Source organism: Molossus molossus, unplaced genomic scaffold, assembly GCF_014108415.1.
Source record: "Molossus molossus isolate mMolMol1 unplaced genomic scaffold, mMolMol1.p scaffold_m16_p_3, whole genome shotgun sequence".
Taxonomy (NCBI): Eukaryota; Metazoa; Chordata; class Mammalia; order Chiroptera; family Molossidae; genus Molossus; species Molossus molossus.
The window spans coordinates 30,511,539-30,535,202 of NW_023425366.1; the positions used below are offsets into that span (position 1 = coordinate 30,511,539).

At 40.3% G+C, this 23,664-nt stretch overlaps 1 protein-coding gene across 5 annotated transcripts in view; it reads left to right on the plus strand.

Annotated features, from left to right (window-relative positions):
• The window catches only part of CTNND2 (catenin delta 2), an 858,429-nt gene that overhangs the window by 595,562 nt on the left and 239,203 nt on the right, over positions 1-23,664 (plus strand). The gene's annotated exons all lie outside the window — the stretch shown is intronic.

Here is a 23,664-nt window from a genome sequence, read left to right on the forward strand (position 1 = left end):
TTTGAAGATAATTTAATAGAATAGAACAGAGTAGACTATAATAGAACAGAAAATAATCTATCGACATACACCTACCTTAGTAAGGGTACCTTTTCTTCCCACACCATTATGCATACATTTATGTGTGTGCTTTGGCATGTATGAACTGAGTTGCAGTGTAAATATTTCATATTGTAGGTCATTGCTAAAATGTTTTGAAAAATACTGCTAAAGTGATGGTGACAGCAATGATGAACATGTTCCTTTTATTCTTCCATATATTCTGTATTTAATTACCAAATGCCAATTCATAATAATAATTGGTAGATTACTTCTTGGAAATGCATCATACAGTTTCATTTAGATCAATATTTTAAAGTTTGATTTTACATGGCATTTACACAAACTCTTATTTGGTTAGCTTTTACTAACTGCTGATTGTTGTAGTTCTTTTATTGACTATTTTAAGCTCTCTTGTAATAATAAGGCTAAGGATTGAGTTGCACTAGTCCAATAATGCCAACCCAAGAATTAAGAGATGTAGTTTAGAAGTATAATGTTAAACCCTGAGCCCTGGGACAGTGACCCTTGGCAGCCTGATTGTGTTGTGCCAGTGTGAAAGGGGCATGGGAGAGAAGCCCGTTTTGGAGGGGAGAGGGGAGTAGCAGACTTCTGGTTCTAAAGCCAAAGAGCTTGGTTCTCCAGGTATAATGGGAGAAAAGGGCTTGATCCTTTCTAATACTGCTTCTACTGGTATCATATGTTGAAGCAGAGATCCTGCATTTTTTATGAATATTGCATAATCTATTGTCTCCCTGTTGAATAAAAACCAATCCAGCTAGAAATCTGACACTGCAGAAGCGTGAGAATGCTCACAGTCCAAACATTACAGTGGCTGGATTTTTCCCCTCCATATTGTTTTCCTTTGAATAGGCTTATAGAAATACAGCATGTGCCTGACAGGTTGTGTGGTTGTTATTCGTGGTATTTCACCAACTATCATCAGCCAATGCATATAAACTCCATATAAATGCATTACTTGAGGTGTGGGTCTCTAGATATATAAATTAAGAGTTGTTTGTTGTTAGAACTTTAGAAATAATGTAGAAAAAATCCTACCATGCTTGCACTTTAGTTTGTGAGCAAAATAAAAATGAAAACAGCCCCATATTGGGGAAGATCTTCTAGCAGGAAACAAATTTTAGTTAATTCCAGCATTAGTGTAAAGTGAATTCGAAATTTAAGGTTTAGATACCGATTTCGTGTAAGTTCATCATGAAGATTTTGTTTACATCTTGGAATTCAGAAGTGGTTGAAATTGAATGTTAGTGAATGTCAATGGTTTATAAATATGGAAACCTTTGAAAAATAATTGTTATGTGATTAATATTCCCAAGGCTAACATATCATGCAATCCATGGTTCCATGTTTTATCATTTTTAACCACTAGTTAATTTGTATTCTGTAGCTTGTAAATAGACATGTAACTTTCTGAACGTTTCTGCCTGTTGGTTGATGTAATGTGAATGTGAATATTGATGATGTCCTGCCTATTCCTAGGGGGAGGGCTTACTCCTGTAAAAATCATTCTGCAGGGTTCCAAAGTGCAAGTCTAGAGAGGAACTCTGGCAGCAATTGCAAAAAGAGGCACCTTTTTTGTAAGTATTTACATTTATGCCAAACGTATATTGTGAACTTCGTGTACATGTAGAATTTTGTTGAGACCAGAGCCCTGGCTTCTTTACATGAAACATGTAACTCCATGTTAGTTCATTCGGTCCTGTTACAGAACTACATATTAAGTGTATGCTGTGGTCCAGTGAATATGAGGTATGGTCACAACATACTTTTTTTAAATGCACATTGCTCACCATTAGGGAAATCCTATTTCAAAAGAAAAGAAACTTGCCCACAATTGAGAATTAATACAAATTTAAATAAATACTCACAGACACATGAGCTCTACTGGTTGAAAAGTGACTACAAGAAAATACCGATTGTGAACACATGAATGAGCCTTCATTATATAACTTCAATTCCATTTAGTAAAAATAGTGTGGTGATGCTTTGCATGTATTTGTTATGCTATTTTTCAATTGGACTTTTGGTGATTGAGAAATAGGTACCTTTTTGAAATGACTCTTTAGATTCACTTTGCATTAGGAACAGTGTTTTTGTGGGTTTCGCCATTATTGGCTTGATCCGTCTACTTTCTTGGTAGTTTTCTTATTGTAAGTCTTTCTGCACAAGAGCAGCATGTTTTCACTCCCCCCAAACCTCACCTTCTCACCCCTTGTATGAAACTGGCACCTGTCTTTCAGTGTTGTAAGCTCAGAAGGTGCAGGAGTGCTTGGTAAAAATGCTAACACCAAAAACATTAGTAGACCATTTTGCTGAAGTCATGTTAATAGTTAAATATTCATGTAAAATATAATGATCTATTAGAACGGAAGGTTTTCCTTTAAATCAGACAATGTGGTTATCATTAGGACAAATTTGCAATAATTGCAAAATGTGTGCAGTCCTATTAAGTCACACTGTAGGTATTTGCCATTTTAGTGCCAGACAGGTAGGGTGGCTCCCTCTTCTTGTTAATTGGTCTCCCGAGAGGGAGCTTTGAAGGGGGCACCAAGTTGCTTAAGGTCTTTCAAGTTAATAAAAATCTCTTCAAGGTCTCATTTATCTGGGTGCCAGTTAATAACTGAAGACATAGTTGAGGCACTCAAGTGACCATATCCTAGGGATACAGATAAATTGTAGAGATATTTTCATACCTCAGAGTAGACATTTACAGACTGATGAGGTCAAACTCCAGCCTACATAGCACAATCGACACATGACTCATCACCGGCCCTGGGTAATGACGGAAGGTGAGCCCTCTGCTGCTCACACCCTCAGTGGACGGTGGTGGTTTGGGAGATTCCATCAGGTTAGCTCCTTGAGAGGCATGCCCTCCCCCAAACCATCATTCATTGAAAGAAGGCTTCAGATCATCTCTGAGCATCTGTGGCAATTCATGAGTAGAAGGCATTTGTCTCTTCTTATGATGTTCCCTGGAAGGGTTCCACACGGGGAGCCAACCCATAATGGCAGCTTCTTTATTAAAATACTTGCAGTGGAAATTATGCTAATTAAGCTGCAGTGTAATTATAGACTAGAAAGATTCTTTGCACTCTGAATTAAATTGTTGTAGATAAATGTGCATTAACTTAATAGTGTGCAGCTAATTGTGAAAGGTAAAGGAGAGGATGAGAGATGATCAGTTACAGGATGTTTGAGAGATGGTGCCATCCCAGGCAAACATTCCCATTAAAGCCCAGGTAACCCTGCAATGAGAATTCTTCTAGCATCTTTCTCTGCTTTTCAACACTGCAGTTAAAATAGCCACCAATGATTCATTAACCCATTTATCTCTATTTGTCTGTGGCATTTACTACAGCAGAGAGTTAAATGTGGTGACACTTTGCAGCTTTATGTCCTATTCCAAGTATATTTGTGGAGTTAATTCTTCATTCTTTATTTATGCTTTCGTGTGCATTTATGATAATTATGAAAACGAGGTAAGGATCCATCGTCCCAAAGTGATTTTGCCACGCTCAATTAAAGCTGCATCCTGGGAAATAAATTCTTTTTACCTAGAATTTTTCAAAGCTCAAGCGCCTTTTGTTCCAAAGCTATGAATTCAGAGGATCTGAGAGATACCGCCATCATGCTGTGGTTACATGAAGAAAAAATTAGTTATTTAATCCTTTCAGCTAAAGAGTTCTAAAACCTATTGGTAGGTGGGTTTCCTGTGTTCATTGATCAAAGTCACCTGAACCAGCTAAATGAGAGGTACTTTTTAAAAATAATAATAATAATAAAAAAGCTTACAGAATACATACAGAAATGCTGAGTGATTTTTTTAATCTAATTTTGGAAAATTTAATGTTCACTTGTCATCTGAGCAGAATGGCTTGACACCCAATTGAACAGTACTAGAGAGTTTAGCGAAATAAAAATCCAGCAAAGCACCTGGTGTTAAAAGTGCATGATGTAGAGAGTTCCTTTGCAGAGGGTATGACTGTCCCATAAAAAAGTGTGACATGATGCAGAGAGGTTCTTTACAGGAAGTGTGACAGTTTGGTAAAAGGAGAGGGCTTGTTTTGTGGGATGTCACAACTCACTCTTTCTTCTGTGTTTCCAGGGACTTGTAAAAAACCCCTTTATTGCTTTTCTCAGCTGGAAAACCAACAAAAATGTTGAGATGAGCATAAAGCTTTTACTGATTCCCTTAAATTCCTATTATCTTTCTTCTCTATTTACATCATTGCTGTGGTCTTCTACATAGACTATTTCAGACACTAACAATCAATAGCCCTGAATTTTTATTGAAATTTCCTAAGTCTTTTCTGACATATCTGTATGTTCTTTACAACATTTATAGAACTTTCTCTTTCTACTTAATAAAATTTAGTCTGTCTTTGTTTTGCTTCTGATATGTCATTATATTTCTTTTGTCAAGGTAGTTGCAGACCAAGATTTTCAACTTTCAGCCTCAGTGCCCTGGTCTGTGAACCAGTAAAAACATTATGTTCTTTCTCAAAGGATTATAGCGGGGTTTAGCCCACCACGTATTTTTGTAAATAGAGTTTTATTGGAACATGGCCACATCCATTTTTACTTTTCATCTATGGCTGTTTTCGAGCTATGGCTGCAGACTTGAATAGTTGCAACAGAGCCTCTGTGGCCAGCAAAGCCTAAAATATTTATTTTCTGTCTCTTAACAGAAAAAGGCTCGCTGTTCCCTGGATTAGAATATTAAATGTGTATGTTTGTGTATAAAATATATATAAGCATACATGTTGAATACAAGACTAAATATGTGTATGTATATATAAATATGTAGCATGTGTATAAAGTTTCCAGCATAATGCTTGGCACATTGAAAGCACGCAATATACGTCGACAACTTTAAGTCTTATTTTGTTAAATACAGTTTTACTTTGTTGTTAGAAAATTGGTTGTGAAGAGGACATTGAGGGGATACCATTAAGCCCTCAAATTAAACACAATTAAAATATTTTTCTTTGAAAGTATTTTCTAAAGTAAAGGCTTTGTTTATCATTTAAGCAGACGTTGATTATAAGAAAACATATCATGGCACTTTCCTCATGTATTAGTTCCCTAGGGCTGCCATTAAAAATAACCACCAACCCGGGTAGCTTACAACAACAGAAATGTGTCGTCTCAGAGTTCTGGGGGCTAGAAGTCTGAGGTCGAGGTGTTAGCAGAGCCTTGCTTCCTCCGAGGGCTCTAGGAACACCCTTCCTTGCCTCTAATGTTTAGCTTCTGACGGCTGCAGTCCCTGGCGCGTCTTGACTTGTAGATGCATCACTCCTGTCCCCGCCCCTGCAGTCACACAGTGTCTCCCTGTGTCTGTCTTCACACGGTCTTCTCTCCATATCTCTGTGTCTAGATTTCACTCTTGTTATGAGAACACCAGTCTTTGAATTAGAGCCCACCCCAATTCAGTGTGACCTCATGACTGTATCACATCTGCAAGGACCCTATTTCCAAATAAGGTCATACTCCAGATAAGGTTCTGGAGTTAAGACTTCGACAGATCCTATCAACATATCTTATCAACAAATATGTTTGGGGGGAAAACAGTTCAATCCATAATATCAAGTACTATCCTTTGGAAATTTAATAATTCTCCTTTTATTTTATAATATATTTTATATCAAAACAAATCATTGAAACAGTTATTTCAGTCAGTTATTTTGATGACTGTGTCCTAGCTGCCTTTCAACTCGTGGATTTTATAACCAGGTACTTGCCAGCTAGGACACTGGGTCGCTCACCAGATCCTAAGCACAGCATCTGCATGTAACAAATAACCAAGTATTCTGTCGGCAGGCTCGGAGGAAGGAACTCCCAGAATGTAAGGAAGCTCAAGCCTGCCCTCTCGTCTTACTTGGGGACAGAGAAAAAGAGAGTAATTCACAGAGCAGTGAGAAGAGCAGATGTTCAGTAATTAGATGTTTGCCCTGTCATATAAATAGGTCATGAAAAGTTATCGCTGGTGATAACTCTTTTTATGAGTGAAGCCCCTAATTTAAATTCTTCTGAGTAGTTAAGGGAAAGACAGAAGTTTCTCCCGAGCCCTCGGGGTCTCCTTTGCCTTCAGCTCAAAATAGTCCACATGCCAAAGAAGCACATATGGGGGAGACCTGTTTGTACCCCTCAGTATCCTCATCAGGATGTGTGAGGCTGGTAGACGGTAGTCGTGTAACAGTCTTTCGGGGCTGCACGTTGTAAGGGAGTAAACGTAATTTCCCCTGTGTCTTCCTAGTTATTTGGCTAAGACACTCCCCTACCATGATAGACAGATTACCGGGAAAAAATTTAAACAAGTTTATTAACATGTATACATGGGAGACACCAGGAAAATGAGTAACTTTCTGAGAATGGCCCAAGACACCATTTAAATACTGTCTTCAGCTAAAGACAAAAAAGATGGTGGGGGCAGGGGTGGGCAGGGCGCCAGTCAGGGGAAGGGAGCAGGGGAAGCGTGGTGAGCAAGGGTGAGGTTTGTTATGAGAATCTAAGTCCATGCCTGCTTCATTGCCGAGTTTATAGTAGTTAGTCATCCTTCTCTTTCCGATACAGCAGGGAGACACCTTACAAATGGAGAGTTCCTTTATAAGTGTAAATTCCCCTACAAAAGGGGAGCTTCTATTTCATTTTCAGAGCTTGCCCTATCTGTAGTTTCTCCAAAATAATCAGCTCAAAATAATCCTGATGCCAAAGGGGCGTTTTATGGGGTGGCACATTTCTGGTACCCTGCAACATCCGAGGTGGCACATTCTCACCCAGGCAGCTGCTGCCAGTTGCCCACTGGGAGTGCAGCTGGGGCAGTTAACCAGGACGCCCAATCCCTGTGGCGTGGGCTTCTCACGGCCTGCTGGCTGGCGTTTAAGAGGGAGGGTCTAAGTGAACGAACATCACCAAGGCTGATGTGGTAGCTACAGGCTTCTGATGGCCTCAGAGCACTTCTGTTAGTGCAGACAAATCAGAGTCCAGCCCAGATTCATGGAGGGATGCCGCCTCCTGATGTGAGGACAGGGCCAGGACGGAGCTGGCAGCTCCTGGGGTAGCCACCCTTCGGGACCTGAGAGAGAATTCTTATTTTCTCTTAAGTTTTTATTTTAATTGTGTGTGTGTGTGTGTGTGTGCTTACATACACATATACATTATACCTACAGGCACATTTAGAGAGAGAGAATTTTAAGAAGTTGTCTTGCGACTGTGGAGTTACTAAATCTGTAGACTGTAGGACAGACCAGTGGCTGGAAACTCAGGTAGGAGCTGAGACTGCACTTCTCAGATAAAATGTCTTTTGGAAACCTTACTTTCATGGACTGTGGACTGATTGGATGAGGCCCACACACGTTACTGAGGGTGATCTCCTTTCTGTAAAGTCAACCGATTAGGGATGTAAACCACCTCTGCAAATACCTTTCAGGCCACACCCAGATCGGTGTTTGATGAGATAAATGGGTAGTGTAGCCTAGCCACGTTTACATGTAAAACTAATCATCACAATGTCTGTAAAACGGATCATCTGGTTCAGAGAGTGAAGATGGATGAGCAGGAAGGAGAAGGACATGCCAGTCTTCTCATTGGCCAGTCTTTTCTATCAGAGGAAAGTCAGAAATTTAAAAAAAGAGAAATAATAAAAAGGTCCTAGAGAATGTGCAGACTTTTTTGTTTAAATGAAACGTGGTCAAAACTTTATGAAATCTAAAAATAGATATGCTATTTAAAGTGAGCTGAAATTCTTGGAGTTGTTTTAAATTATTTTTGTTTACTACTCAAACTTAAGCATGACTGCTTTTTCTCTTGATCACGATGAAGTTAATATTACTTCTTTCTGTAGTCTTTATCTCAGATGCATTGACCTTCTGCTCCAAAGACGAAAAAACTAGTGTTTTTTGTAACCTCACCAATTAAAACAGATAACAACAACAACTGAAAATCTTTATGGTGCAAAAGTGAAGAGTGGTCAAAAGTGAAACTTGTAAGTTTGGGTTGAGGAATTGCAGCACGGAAGTCTTTTTCAGCTTTTGTATGATTTTTCTGTGTGACCTTGAATAATAATTCCCCTGCCTAATTGGTGCCTGAGCATACACTTGTTTTGCAAAGTTGACAAGTTAAAGCTTTAAGGGTTTTGGGGTGAGCAGATGGAAGCCACTGTTTCAGGGGAGAGAAAGGTAAACAGAACAGGGTCTGAGCCAGCCCCTCCAAATGCCTTCAGTTTTGCCAGCTTTCCTGAGCTTCTGGATTGTGTGTCTGCCTGTGGACCTTGTTACGATGCAGCATATGCCTGGTTCCCTGATGGGAAAGTGTTTTGCGCTGCTGTGATGTCTGGGGTTTATTAGAGGAAATCCATTAGCAGCGCAGAGAGCATCCGACTTTCAGCAAAGCTACGTTAGACGGCTCACTGGGTCAGCTGGAGAGTATCTGTCTCCCAGGAATGTAACAATTGAAACTGATACCCAGGCCGGGTGGCTCAGTTGATTGGAGCATTGTTTTGTACACATGTTGCAGTTTGATTCCTGGTCAGGGCTCATACCCAGGTTGTGGGTTCGCTCCCAGACTGCGACATGTATGGGAGGCAACCAATTGATGTTTCTCTCTCACATCTCCCTCAATAAAAACACATCAGTGAGGATAAAAATAAATAAATAAAAAGAAAATGCTACCCCAGCTCCATTCCTTGATGGAAGCAGATCTGACAGGGTCTGATGGTGATGTAAAAATTCACGGAAAGAGTTATTTAGTGCAGGAACACCCCCCCCCCCCCCCCGCCCCAGACACCGTTTCTTGCAAATACGTGCCCAGACTGCCAAGCTGCCTGCCTGTGGGAAACCTGCACAAGATAGGCATTCATCCCAACAGGTTCTTTCTGAGCACGAAGGAGGCACCATGCGCCGCAGGAGGCCTGCAAGCCAGCAGGCTGCCCCTAGGGTGGCTAATGAGCTGGAACATAGCCACAGCACCTGCCACCTGCCACAGGTGGTTCCCTGTGCCTCGTGCCAGACTGACGCTGCTCGTCCACTTGGGCGCCTGAACCAAAGGGCACAAGAGGTTCTGGCTGTGCACCCTGTTCAGCTCCTCCCTTCATACCCAGAGTTTGGGACCAGAACTCACTGACACACAGGGAAGGAAACCTAGTCTACTGCTTTGCAGCATGATCAGCAGGACAGGGGTAGGTGGAGGCCCAGGTATTAATGACCAGAGCTGATTAGTTCCCTAGGACCTTTGCCTGGTGGCATCAGAGAGCATCCTTAGACCAGTGGTTCCCAGCAGGGGGTGATTTTGCCTCCCTTCACTCTCAGATATTTGGGGTTGTTACAACTAAAGGGGGATGCTTTTGGCATCTTGCTGGTAGAGGCCAGGGATGTTGTTAAATATCTTACCATGTGGTGAAGTCCCCCACCCTCCCTTTCCCCAACCAAGAATTAGCCAGCCGACCCCAAACATCTGTAGTGCCGAGGTTGACAGACTTTGAATTACTCCTGTTCCTTCTCCCTCCTGAGTTCACCCTCAACCTCCCCGGGCCCAGTGGTCCCACGTGGTTCACTAGGCCTGGTAAACTCAGTGGATATTCAGGGAGTGGGTGGCTGTATCAGGGAGACGCAGTAAGCAAGGGAGCAAGTAACTCGGAAGTTACCACTTTTATGACATTTGCATTTCTGTCCTTGTTAGTGTTTTTATCTTTGAAACAGTTTCATCTTGGAATGTTCCATTTGCTCCCTGAGTACCTGCTCTGGATAAGTGGGTAGCTCCAGGAGCACTGGGCTGAGTTAAAAATAGCACGACCCCTGCTCCCTGGTGGCTCCTTCTCTCGGGGAGGGAAAACTGTCATTAACCAGTTACACAGAGAAGGGTAACATTTCAGTGCAACAAGTGCTGCAAACTCTGCATTTTGCCAGGAGAGAAACCAGGGACATTTCCACGGTGTCAAGAACTAGATAGCATTTTCCCAGACTGGTGTGACCCTGAAGTTACAAATATCAAGATGATATTTTAGGTATTTGTGTTAACATACCAAGATCACCTATGGATAGTATTAACTTTTCTGGTTGTTGCTGAAAGTATTACAGATGTCCTGCTTTTTCCCCCCTTGACACCCTCCTTCCCGCTCTCACCCCCACCTGCTTTCCCCAACCTGTCTGTGTCGATTGGTTGTGCATATACGCATATAAGTTCTTTGGTTTATCTCTTCCCACCCCACCCCATCCCTCTGGGGTTTGTCAGTCTGTTGCCTACTTCCATGACTCTGGATCTCTTTTGGTCGACAGCTTATTTTGTTCATTATGTCCCACAAATAAGTGAGATCATGTGGTACTTGTCTTTCTCCAACTGGCTTATTTCACTGAGCATAATACTCTCCAGGTCCCTCCATGTCTTCTCAAAGTATCAACTTCTTTGTTATCAAGAAAGAGCTTTTACAAATAGTTGCTGAGTGCTTCAGAGGGAGAGAGGAGACCAGCATTTGCCCGACAGATGGGAAATGGGCCAGACTGGCAGTGGAGGACGTGACAGTGTTAAGTCCTGTCCGAAACTACGAAAATACAGTGTGGGGAGGAGGCCGGGCCAGCTCTGGGAACCATCCAGGAGCAAAGTGACAAAGCACACATGGAGAGCTTCTAGGAGGTCAGAGATGTTCTGGTTTGCTTTCAGCAGCACTGCAGTGGTGGGGGCGGGCAGGGAAAGTGGGGGCTTCCAGCCCAGAGTGAGGAGCCTAAGGACAACATCACAGTGTGCAAAGCATGCGATAGAGGCCGTGGGCCGTGGCTCTCGCGACGGGACTGTGATGGAAATTGAATTTGCATTTCTTGTGTCTAGCTGCGTGCTGCATGCTCAGAGGGAGAGAGGAGCTTAAAAACTGTCCTTTTATTTGCAGTTATATTTTTTTCCCCAGCAGTTAATGAAGAAATAGTCCCTTATACATATTTGTATATTGCCAAGATAACGATGACTGCCCTCCCTTCATCAGCATCCTTTAGATGGGGTAACCTTTACGTTCTTGACAACTTTATGGATTTTGCATTTCAGAGAAAATGAGGCAAGACTGAATTTTTACTTGTGATAATGCTATGGTGATTTTAGTTCTAAGAGTCTTTTTCCAAAAATATTTGATAATTTCCCAGCTGCTAAATGAAGACAAAAAAAATGCTAGGATCCAAAGATGCTTTTTTCATCACACACTTGTCTGCCCAGCATTCTCATGGGTTGTGTGGAAAACCAGCAAGTACAAAGTTTGCTTTCTGGAAATGGTGTTCTGAATTAGCTGGAGGTCCACCTGTAGCAGAGAGGAGCCCAGACCTGGGGGTCCTTGCTGAAGTTGGGATAGCCCATGTTTTTCATAAAGTAAGGTTTAGTTTTATTCCCCACCCCCACTCCATTCAAGCCTTGTTCTCCTCTTTTATTTAACCACCAAAAAAAAAATATTAAATCACGCAATGGGGGTACACTTAATGTCTCAAATATTGTTGAGACTTAGAACATAAACCGGTCAAAGCATATTTAGAAAAACTCGTAGATGGCACACACGTACATAATAGGGGATGGAAGGAAGTTGTTTAAAACATATCCCTAAACTTTTAGCTCTGACATTATCCAGAATACAAATTTTACATAACAATAACCCAAACTACTAATGCTTCTCAGAATGAAGAGACTCAGCGGAATTCTCAGTGTGTTTCCCCTGAGGCTGTACCTTCTGCGCTTGATGTCTGGGCTACCAAATTGGGCTTAATAGTTTAATCAATCTATTGATTAATATTATATTTGAATATACTCAATAGTATATTCAAATCTGCATAGGAGAATGACACCTGCTTCTCTTAGCTCAAAGAAATATTTCATAGATCTTACACATTTTCATTGGAAGGTATGAAATGAAAACATTCTTGACCAAATCTGCTTTCTTATTTTTACATGCACTGATGTAGAACGAATCTGAAGGCTGGAGGAAACGCATTATTTCTTGTACCCTAGTGGAAGAAAGTTGTCTTTGAGAACCTGCCTCTGAGCACAGTCTGTACCTCTCATACTCAGTGAAATGAAAGTCAAGCACCCCCTGAAAATCACCAGAACATTTGCATGTGCTCAAGTCTATTGTGCAAAATAGGAACAGTGTCCTTTGCACTACCGATGGTTAAATCCCTCTGTTGCGCCCACACTCACTCCAGCTTTCTTAAGCATGCCTGAGAACCACAGACATGAGAGGGGTGGGCTCTACTCCATGGAGCCAGCACAGGGTATGGACTCGTTGAAACCCAAGGTGACTCTTGGGGTTTCCTTTCACCACTGTGGGCAAGTCACTAAACTCTCTGAACCTCAGTCTTCTCAGCTATTAAGTGAAGATCATTATAGACCCTACCTCAAAGAGTCATTGGGAAGAAAACTGCAATTTCTGATCACCTCTAGAAAGAGGTGCGTGTTACCTTCACCTGAGAGCAGAGCCTTCCTGTCACTGAACTTGCTGGTTTCTGTGTCTCTCATGTCCCTCACATGATTTCCTGTTCCATACTCTCCGTCCATAGAGCCCAACAAAGACTCTGGAGAAAGGCAGGAAATGGATCTGAAGAGGTCCCTCAAAATGAAGTGCAAGAATGAAAGTTTGAACAGCAATTTGAGACAGTGAAGAGCATGCCAAATATAAGAAGTGTTGGCAGCAATCCACTGCCACTTACGTGGTATTTTTGTCATGAGCGTTGCATGACTCCATTGCATTGTGTACACACTCTTGCTAAGGTTAAAAGGAGAAGCCAGTTTTAAATGTTGGAATCTTCCCCAAAGTTTGTCATACACATCTTCTAAATATGTAAAGAACCATTGAGGAATGTTACAATTAAGCTCTTTAGAAGTCATATAAATACATTTCAAGTTTTACTAAATGAAAAATGGTTACGAATATTTTCCCAAATGACAAGTATTTGTGTTTCATTGAACTTATGGACTGTGTCACTTAGTTGAAATTTTGAATTTAAATCTTAAATACAAATTTTCTATTCCTATATGCGTGAGCTCCCTTGTCCCCAACATCATTCATTAAGTTAACTTCTTTATTTAGGTTTACGGGATAGCTATTGGAAAGACCTGCATTTACCACTGTTCCCAAACTGTGTTCTGAAGTGTCCCGGAGTCACACGGAAAACTCAGAGGGCTCCTCAGGATAGTTTAAGTTGTTGAGGGGAACACAACTTTTGGGGTCACCAGTGGAAGCACGGGCTTGAATCAGTTTGCTTTCAGAATTCAATTGTGTCACCTTCCTTTCAATGATGTCATGACGTTGCAAGAGCTTTTCGTTGTGAACAGTGAAGACCACTGAAAATCCATGTGAGAGGAACTGAAGACAGTGATGTCGGTTCCAAGGCTGAAGAAGTGTGCAATGCCCCGGAAGGCACGGACTTTAAGATATAGATAAGTCTTAAGTTGCTTGGACCTGGCTAGTTAATAAATGGAACTGTCAGGCATTTTTTTTGACCCAGGGGCACCATGAAAATCTTACAAATGGCCCCGTGAGCCAGTGTCATTTGGGCACCTCTGCAGCTCTATAAAGTTTAGCGCTACCCATTTATTATGTTCAGTCACTTCTCACAGAAAAAAAAAAAAATCTTCACAACAATTCGTTACTGAATACTGAATTCGCCCTCTTAAAACCCAAATGATTTCTTTCTTTGTGGCTTTAGTTTGCTGCTATTATGATAGAATGTGAAACGTTTTCTAGCCAATTAAAAATGCTTAATGAAGAAATAATGATTCTTAATTGGTGAACAAGGTAAAAGAAATAATATATGCTTTTATTATCTGCATAAATAAAACTATATTTATCTATAAAACTATATTTATCTACCACTTGCTCATTTTTCTGTTATCAGACCTGTTCCATTTGCCCTATCTGCCCATCTATCCCATTTTAAAGTATGAAGATCTGTGGCTGCAATAATAGAAAATATCTTTTCTATTTTTGCAAACTTTTCAATTAATTTTCAAATTAATCACAGCCACTCGACTGAGAGTTAGGTTACACAAAGGTAATAAAAGCCTAGTCTAAGACTTTATCAATGGGTAGAAATTAAAGGTAATTGGACACTGTTATCTTGAAATGAATACCTTCTTTTTTTGTTACTGCACTTTAAAAATGAAGCTTGCTAATGTATTCAGTTGCACAGATGTGGAATTTTCCAGTATAATAGCATAGAGCTGGTCGGTTCATACACCTTCCACCTGTGATCTGGAAAGACCACTAATAAATATTCATTGTTGGGTATTTTATTCAAAATGAAAGGTGAATATATCCTCTACATGTTATTTTTAGAAACACTCAGACACCAGATATGGAGGTAATTTATTAGGTTTATAGCAATGAAATGTAACAAAAGAAAATAACTATGGATAGAAAAAAATATATTTTTTTTTTGCATTTAATGTTTAGTAATGAGAAGTAATTGTGAATGGCCACTTGGACACTGTAGTTCTTTTATCTAATATTAGGAAGTGTGCCCAAAATATTCATAGCTTCTTTATAATTCCATTAAGGGCAACATGAAAAATAGACAAGACAGGTGTGTTTTTGACATGGGCACTGGTAACTATAGACCTAACTTAATGTCTCCAGTCTTTCTTGTTTTGTTTGTTTTTCCTTTTCTGGCAGCTAAGCAACAAAACCAAAATCTTTTCTTCCATTCCTACTGCATTTCAGGTAACAATAATGACAAAAAAAAACGCTAAGAACATAATCAATGACGTCTCTAATTAGTAGTTACATTCAAGTGTCAGACTTGCTGTCTATAGGATTTCCCCAAATCACCTGTCAAGGACGCAGAAGTTAGACTGTGGCCTCTTGGAGACAGCAGTGGCTTCTTCCCTTTCCTTTCTTCCCTTCCCTTCTTCCCTTCCCTTTTATTTTCACTTGTAGTTTTTGGTATCATGTGACAACGCTTCAAAACAGCATTTTAACCCCCAGAATGACACTTCCACAAAGGCAGCCAGTTGTAGGAGCCTTCACCTCTGCACTTTCCTCCCTGTGGCCCCTGGATCTCCTCACTGGCAGCTCCGTGCCTTGTGGCCCAGAAAGAGAAGAGTAGCCCAGGAAGCCAGGAGCTGGCCAGATGTCCACAGACAGGTCTTGATGTTCTTCTTTTAAACATAAACAATTTCATAAAGTATCAACATCAGACAGGCATCACACTCTGATGATAATGGTTCAAGACAAAACCAAGATCCCTCCATTATTATGTCTGGACACAAGCAAAATATGACTGTTGTCTGAACCACAGAACTGATAAACATAGCCACCTGTCCTGGCTTAATTGGAATGACTTCTGTTTCTTCACCACGCTTAAAGCTTGCTCTGTTCTTCTGTCCTTCTAGATAGGTATAGGGGGGGAAACATGGTGATGGGGGGAGAAGACTCTTTAAGATACTCAGCCACAGAATTTCCCCCACCTCTTAGTAGCAACCTATCCAGAAGGAAGCCCTAATCCCTTGAATCTGCCCCAAAGCACCTCACACAAGCACCGGTTCTAGTCTATTCTAACAGCATCTTATTGAAATACCTTATGGTCCCATGGTGTGGGTTCTCTTTTCTTCTTAGGAGCAATAAGTGTCCAGCTTTGTTCTACCACAGATGGCATCCTGGTGTTCTTGGCTGTATGATTTTGGGATGGGTAGCAACTTGTTTTTGAATTATACTCTTCCTGAATACCACCCCCTTACACCACGTGACCCTATATCCATTAAGAAATTAATCCATAAAACTTCTTGGATAACATGCACTTTATACTAGATAATTCTGCTCCCACATCATTACCTACTACAAACGAAAGGCAAGAGCCAAACTAGAGGCTGGATGCAGGCAGAGCAGACTGAAGATGAGATATCTTGACAAGTGTAACTTTGAACAAGCTTGGTACCTAGACAGCTGACCACCCGAATCCATGCACTGACTTACTTGTGACCCTGGTCAATCATGCTGAGTAAGGTGCCTTCCCATTCTACAGTGTAAAGGAAGGCAAATAAAATGCATATGTTAAAAATATCTTTAAACACGTTTCTCACGTGGTACCTTTCTAGACCTTTTTTTTGTTACATTTTACCTAGACTTTCTTTAAAGAACATATCTCTGTTCATTGTTGTCTGAAATCAATTGCGTTATGATTCTTTGGAGAACTAAGATAACAAAGATAAAATTGTGTATCATCTGAAACACACTACAAAACATTTGTAGGCCTGGTCCTGGCCAGTTTGGCTCAGCAGCTAGAGCGTCGGCCTTTGGACCAAAGAGTTGCGGGTTCAGTTCTGGATAAGGGCACGTAGCTTGGTTGTAGTTCATCCCCAGCCCTGGTCAGGGTTGTGCAGGAGGCGGCCAACCGATGTGTCTCTCTCACATAGATTTTTCTCCCTCTCTCTCTTTCCCACCCACTCTGTCTAAAGATAAATAAAAAAATATCCTCAGGTAAGAATTTAAAAAAAAAAAAAAAACATGTGTAAGCCTAAAATCAACCATGGATATCACTAAGTAATTGCTCTCTCCGAGACTGGATTCTGGTTACCAGTCAGCCCTCACAACTTACATTGTAAAGACATGGAGACAGGTGTGTAGGACAGGTTCTCACTTCCAGAAACTTAGAGCCTAGTGTGGAATCTTCAGAGACAGTGTTCTTGCATTTAGAATGCATCCACTATATAAGTGTGGCTTCTCTCAGAAGTTTAGAATGTTTTCAGAAACAGAAAAGCACTATTTTTATTTTTTCACAGAGAACTGTCAAGTGATATGGTTACCTAATTTATTAGAAAGTGCCCTGGCCGGTTTGACTCTGCGATTAGAACATCATCCTGCAGACCAGAGAGTCCCGGGTTCGGTTCCTGCAAAAAAAAAATAAATAAATAAGAAAGCATGGTCCAGTCTATGATTTACACACAGTATAGTTTCAGTCTATTATTTAACATTAAGTTCCCTTTTATGTACATAATTTAGGTGTATATGTACACACATGTGCATGCGTGCACATGCACACACATACACACATATACACACTCACACACACTAAAACTTTTGAGGGTGATCAGGGCCTTTGTGCCCTTTTCTCATATTCTTAATGTAATCCTGAGCCAAAATCCTAATCTTCTGACGTCGGCAAGTTAACACTGTTGCTTAAACAGACTTGAATTGTGCACCCCTAACCCAGATCTCGGCCACCAAATCCCTTCCCTTTTGTTCCCACTCCAGGTGATTTTCTAAAAAGCATTATGGGCAGTTAATTTTTAAAGAAGTACATAGTCATAGAATACAAACATTTTTCATAAAGTCATTATGGCTTACAGGGTAAAGTTTATGGATAATAATTAGTTGTTGGGTTTTTTCCCGCTGGGTTCTTCTCAGCAAACAGCCTGCTAGAATTTCCAGGGCAACTAAATTCTTACATGTGTGAAATTAATTTTTTATTGTGGAGTCTATTTTTAGTGAAAAAGTCTAGTTACATTAATTAATAAATAAATATTATTTTAAAGTTAAGGATACCAAATAGGTTTTACAATACAATTGATAATATTCGTTGTAATCAAATAGCATTTTAGAATATTCAGGTTTAAGTAGAGGCAAAACTTCACTGATACTTAAACTACATGTGATTTAAAATGATAAATAATAGCATCAATTTTGGCTAATCATTTTACATTATTTTCCCTCTCAACTCCTAATAAACTGAAATCACAGAAGTCCATTGCTTTGCTGAGATTAATTTAAGGTATCAGTACCCAGAATAGTTCAGAAATAACCAATTTCTTATTATTTTACTGTTTTTCTCTTCTTCAGTAGTAAACCTGCTAGTTGCAATTGTTCGTTCTTATTCTGAAGTAATAGATACCGATCCCCCAAACAGTGTAAAGGAAAGCAAGTCCCCCAAACGGAATCCTAGTTTGACCAACCTCAGGTTGGGCCTGAGGGATGAGGTGAGCTTTGGGTGGGGAGGCACGTACAGGGTGTCTATCAGAGGGATTCACTGGACACCTCTTTCCCTGCACATACATGTGCGACTCATCAGAAACCCTACTGGCGCTGCCTTCAGAATGCATCCAGACTCCCTTGCTTCTCAGCGCCCTCTGCTGGGCCACCACTGTTCTTCACCCACTGGTCTCACCTCGTCTGACATGCCAAGCACATGTTCCTGCCTGGAGGTCTTGTCACTGTTCTCCCTTTCTGAAACATTCCCTCTACTTGTCACTACCTTTAGGTCTCTGCCCCAAGGTCACCTTCTCAGTGATATCTTTCATAGCCGTTGTATTTACAGTAACAACCCCCAAACTACACACACCCTCACAGTGTTTCTCTCTCTCTTCCACTCACCCCCCCCCCTTTATTGCCTGTGTCTACCCTACTTTATTCTTCTCATCATACTTGTATTAGTTTCCTGTGGCTGTTGTAACAAAGTACAATACATTTCTGTTGTATTAAATTTAAATTTCTGTGACTTAATACAACAGAAATTTATTCTCTAATATTTCAGGAGACCAGAAGACCAAAACTCAGGTCTCAGCTGAGTTGATTCCCTCTAGAGGCTCTGAAGGAAAGACTACCCCATGTTTGTCTTCTTGCTTTGGGTGGGTGGTGGCCAGCAATTCTTGGTGTCCCTTGGCTTGTAGCTGCATCATTCCAATCTCTGTCTCCATCTGCACATGGCTTCCTTCTCCCTGTGTCTCTGTGTCCTTTTCTGTCTCTTATATGGACACTCTCATTAGATGTTAGGCCTACCCTAATCCAGTAAGATCTCATCCTGATACTTAATTCTATCTGCAGAGACCTTATTTCCAATAAAGTAACATGCTGAGGTTTCAAGTGAACATGAATCTTGGGGAGACACAATTCAACCCAACACACCCTACCATTACTATCTGACAAATCAGTTACCATTAGAAACCATGTTCCTGGAGGACAGGAACCTTTGCTCTGTTCAGTACTGTGTCCCCAGTGGCCAGACGCCAGTGGTTCCTCAGTGAACACTGGCTGGAGGAACGAGTGTTTCGGCAGCCTATAGGAACAAGGCCAGAAGTAAAGGCTACGGGGCCTTACTGAAATAATCTCAAGGTCAGAGGAGTTGGAGTTCTAGGTAGATAAACAAGAGGAAGTCAGAGTAAATTAATAGAGGAATCTACCTGATAATCAGAAGTCACGGAAAGGACTCCTAGAGACTTGAATTAGAGGAGGTGCCTCTTGGAATATCTTAAGCAGCTCCCTCTACCTCTTTGCCCCAGTGGGGTGGTCTCTCCCAGGCTTAAAAGGGCCATATCCTGGGTTCAGATGGACCTCTACATTTGTTTGCTAATAATAAATTAACACCAAGTTGATGATTTAAAAAACACACATTTATTCTTTTATAGTTTGTAGTCTGACTCACTGGACCAGAATCATGGTGTCAGTCGGGCCGTGCTGCCTCCAGAGGTTCTAGGGGAAATCCTTTTCCTCGTCTTTTCCAGCTTCTAGAGCTGCCTCCCTTGCATTCTATGGCTCTTGGGCCCTTCTTCCACCTTCAAAGACAATAGTACAGCATCTTACTTTCAGTGTTATGCTGCTTCCTTATTCTGTGAAAATGTCTATTGCCATTTAAGTTCACCTTCACAGGGTCCAGAAATTAGGACACCTCTGGGGGCCATTATTCAGTTTAGCACAGTATCCTAACCAGAGTGCTGCTGCAGCTATTGGGACAGGTCTACAGCCCAGATTCTTTCCTCCTGACTTCTGGCACACGAAGTGGTAGCCATTCTGTCTTTTTCTGTAGCGGGGACTGCCTCTTCTCTCCTATATTATTTTATCTCCTGTGGGCAGGGCCACTAGTAAGGAGACGATTTTAAAATAAATTAAGCAAATACGCTGAGCTTATGCTCATCATATTTGAATTTTCCTTTTGTCTACTTGATCTCTCATGTCTGTTTCATCATTTCATCTTAGATGGTTTGTAGGAGTTGCCTCGATCTTTTGTGAAAAGGGAGGGTACCATTTATCATCGCACTTTCAGATGAGAAGAGGAAGGAGCTGCCGGCTGGGTGGTCCCCGAGCACTTCCAGCCCCCCGACTGAGCCTGTCTCCAGGGAACACTGTGACTGCTCCCTCAGGAGTGGGTCTAGAAGCCATGGTTGGGTGGACTAATGCTTACAATGCAGTTTTGGGAGTCACAACTTCTCAGAACATTAAGCTTGCAGAAAACCCTTTCTTTTTAAAACTGTAACAATTGAGCTTGCTTTCTAGCCGGTCATAATTCAAGTGTGACTCTTTGTATAAACGCACAGGGTGTTTTTTTGGTGGGATTAACTAGATCGGGCAGCTTTTTGTTTTTGTTGTAGACTCCCTACCAACGAGGATGAAGACATTAATGCTTCCACGCCTTTATCATTGGATAGGTTCTTGTTGGTCAACAAGAATTAAAATATCTCTATTTTGTCATTATAAACAATCCTCTCATTTGTTTATGACCACTACCTCTGTACCCCCCAGCCCTATCTGCAAAACCAAATCAAAGGCAAAACACGCTACCTCATGGCCCTGGGTGTGAAGATTAAAGCCAGTATGGTCTTGAAAACTTTTTGTTAAGATTTCAAATGTTTAGAAATGATTGGAACTTTCATATGCTTAAGTAATGTCCTTACAGCCCTGCCTCCAGTGGAAAGGACTGAGACAGCAGTCGAAGTGAGCACTGTCCCTCTGCCGGGAAGCTGTGTGGAAAGTCACAGTTTGGGTTCTGAAGGCTCTGGTTGTCCCAGGGCTCTTTTCGGTGCAGACGTGAACGCAATACAACGTTGTGACAGCACACCAGCCCTCTGCACCACTGCCTGGGAGCCAGGAACAGTTTCAAACTGTTTGCTGTTTAGCTCTGTGCTGAGCACACTGCAGTTTTAACAACCCAGATCGTCTCTATAGGAGTGAGGACTAAGTCACAATATTGTTGTTCTGTGTGACAAGTTTTAATGGAGAAAAGGTTACATTTGCATATTCTCCAGTTCCATTAACATTTCTAAAGCGAAGCCCAGTAACAAATGAGATATGTATTTGGCATCTTTAGGAAATCTTAGATGGTTCTCACTTTATTCTTTTCTTCTTCATCTAAGTTATACTTTAGTACTTGACTTTTCTTGAGGGCCCACACTAAGTGCCAGGTAGTGCTCTAAGGGGTTCATATATATTATTTCTAATCATCCCAACAATACTCCAAGATAGGAATTATCATCTCAATATAACAGGTGGACTCAATGAACATATATTCCGAGAAAACCTCACCTTCTAGCCAGTAGAGATTCTGCAGCAAAGGAGACACAGACAGGTGGAGCCCAGGGCTACAGGAGTTCATGGTGGGGCAGGATTTGAACTAGCTCTGACTGCATCCCAGAGCAAGTTGCGCACTACAGTACTAGGCCTCTGAAGGGGATTAGGGGGAAAATCATTTCATAATGGCATATTTTATTTTTATTTTGTTTTCTTAATTATAGTTGACATTAAGTATTATTTTATATTAGTTTCAGGTGTACAGCATAATGGTTAGACACCTATGTAATTTATAAAGTGATTCCCCTGGTAAATCTTGTGCCCACCTGGCACCATACACAGTTATTACAATATTATTGACTATATTCCCTGTGCTGTACTTTCTTTATATGTTGTGACTAGTTTGTAACTGCCAATTTATATTCTTAATCCCTTTTCCTGTTTCACCCAGTCCCACACTCCCCTCCCCTTTGGCAACTGTCAGTTTATTCTCTGTATCTATGACTTTGTTTCCATTTTGTTTGTTTACTTATTTGTTCTTTAGATTCTACATATAAGTGAAATTACATGGTATTCATCTTTCTCTGACTGACTTATTTCACTTAGCATAATACCCTCTAGGTTCTTTCATACTGTCACAAATGATAAGTTTTCATTCTTTCTTATGGCCAAGTGATACTTCATTGTATATACATACCAAGTCTTCTTTATCCACTCGTCTACTGACGGACACTTGGGTTGCTTCCATATCTTGGTTATTGTAAATAATGCTGCAGTTAACATAAGGGAACATATGTCTTTTCAAATTAGTGTTTTGGATTTCTGTGGAGATGGCTGGTTCATAAAGCAGTTTCATCTTTAATTTTTGAGGAAACTTCATAATGTTTTCCATGGTAACTGCACCAATCTCAACAGTGCATGAGGGTTCCCTTTTCTCTACATCCTCCCCAACCATTCTGACAGGTGTGAGGTAATATCTCATTGTGGTTTTAATTTGCATTTCTCTGATGATTAGTGACATTGAGCATCTTTTCATACATCTATTGGCCATCTGTATGTTGTCTTTGGAGAAGTGTCTATTCAGGTTAATAAAACAGGCTGAAATGAATTCTTTACTAATTGCTTTCCAATTCACTGTCTTTACATGGCACTTCTCATTTTATTTTACAGGTATTCTGTAGATTTTTTTTTACTTAATTTGTATGAAGAATATAATTTTAGGAGGCTACTATTAAAAGAAGAGGGTATGTTTTATCTTGATATTGTAGAGGTGGTTTAGAATCATGCAACAAAAGGAAATTAAATTTAAAAGGAAAATAGGCTTCCTGTGTTTGAATCCATAATTGTTCTCTACTGTGATCACATAGCCAAGAAAAAGGTCAATAGTTTGTCCGTTATCAGCAATCAATTATGTTTTGTAGCAAATGCATTACTGGACTGCATGTGACATTTTGAAAATGTGTGTGTGAGTCTAAGATTTTAGGTAAATTTATTAAATACTTAATGCATATGAAATTGAATGCTTTTATCTTTCCAGTAAAAACTAAGCCAATTCAAAAGGAATCTTATTTCATAGTGTCTGCAATAGCTGTAAGGGAAACACCAGTGTATCCAAGATTTGCTTGACAACCTCCACCAGTTGTGATAAAGGAAAGATAAAGAGAACAGGTTAGAATCTACGAGGAAACTTTTAACCTTTGTCTGCTCCTTTCTCTCTCTCTCTCATTTTTCATGACTCTTATTCTCAGATGACAGCCTGGCATCAGTAGGATGTATGCTTTTGAGTTGTTTCTCCAGCAGTAGAGTGGTTGTTTCAAAGCCTTCTCGTTTCTCTTCCTCCCCATCCTGCAGATAAATAGTGCTCTTTTGTGACTTACGGGGTCAAGTTTTTATCTGTGGTCTCAGAGGTTGCTTTTTTATTTCTGTGTTAAAAAAGAAAAAATTGGCTTCCTGTTACATGAACAGAATCCAAACAGGCCTCTTAGCTCGATAACTGGTTAAACTGCTTGACTTTATAAAAAATATTTATTTTTGCAATGGTGCAATCAACCTTATGTTTTAAAATGGATTTAAATAGTGTAGGACATATCTCTTAAAATTAAATAAACAACCAGCTTCTTAGAGTATCTAAAATATAAAAAAAGAATATAGGAAAATAATGTACAATGCATTACTTTTATTAACATCGTGTGAATAATCTTAACTCTTTAAATAAATAATAATTTTCTTTTATAAAGACTTATTGTTGATATACTTTTATCCCCAGATAATCATTTTAAAGATAGATAGTAACAATAATGATAACCATAAAAGTAATAATGATGATATTAACTACTATTATGACATTTTGGATTGGACCCCTTCAGTTA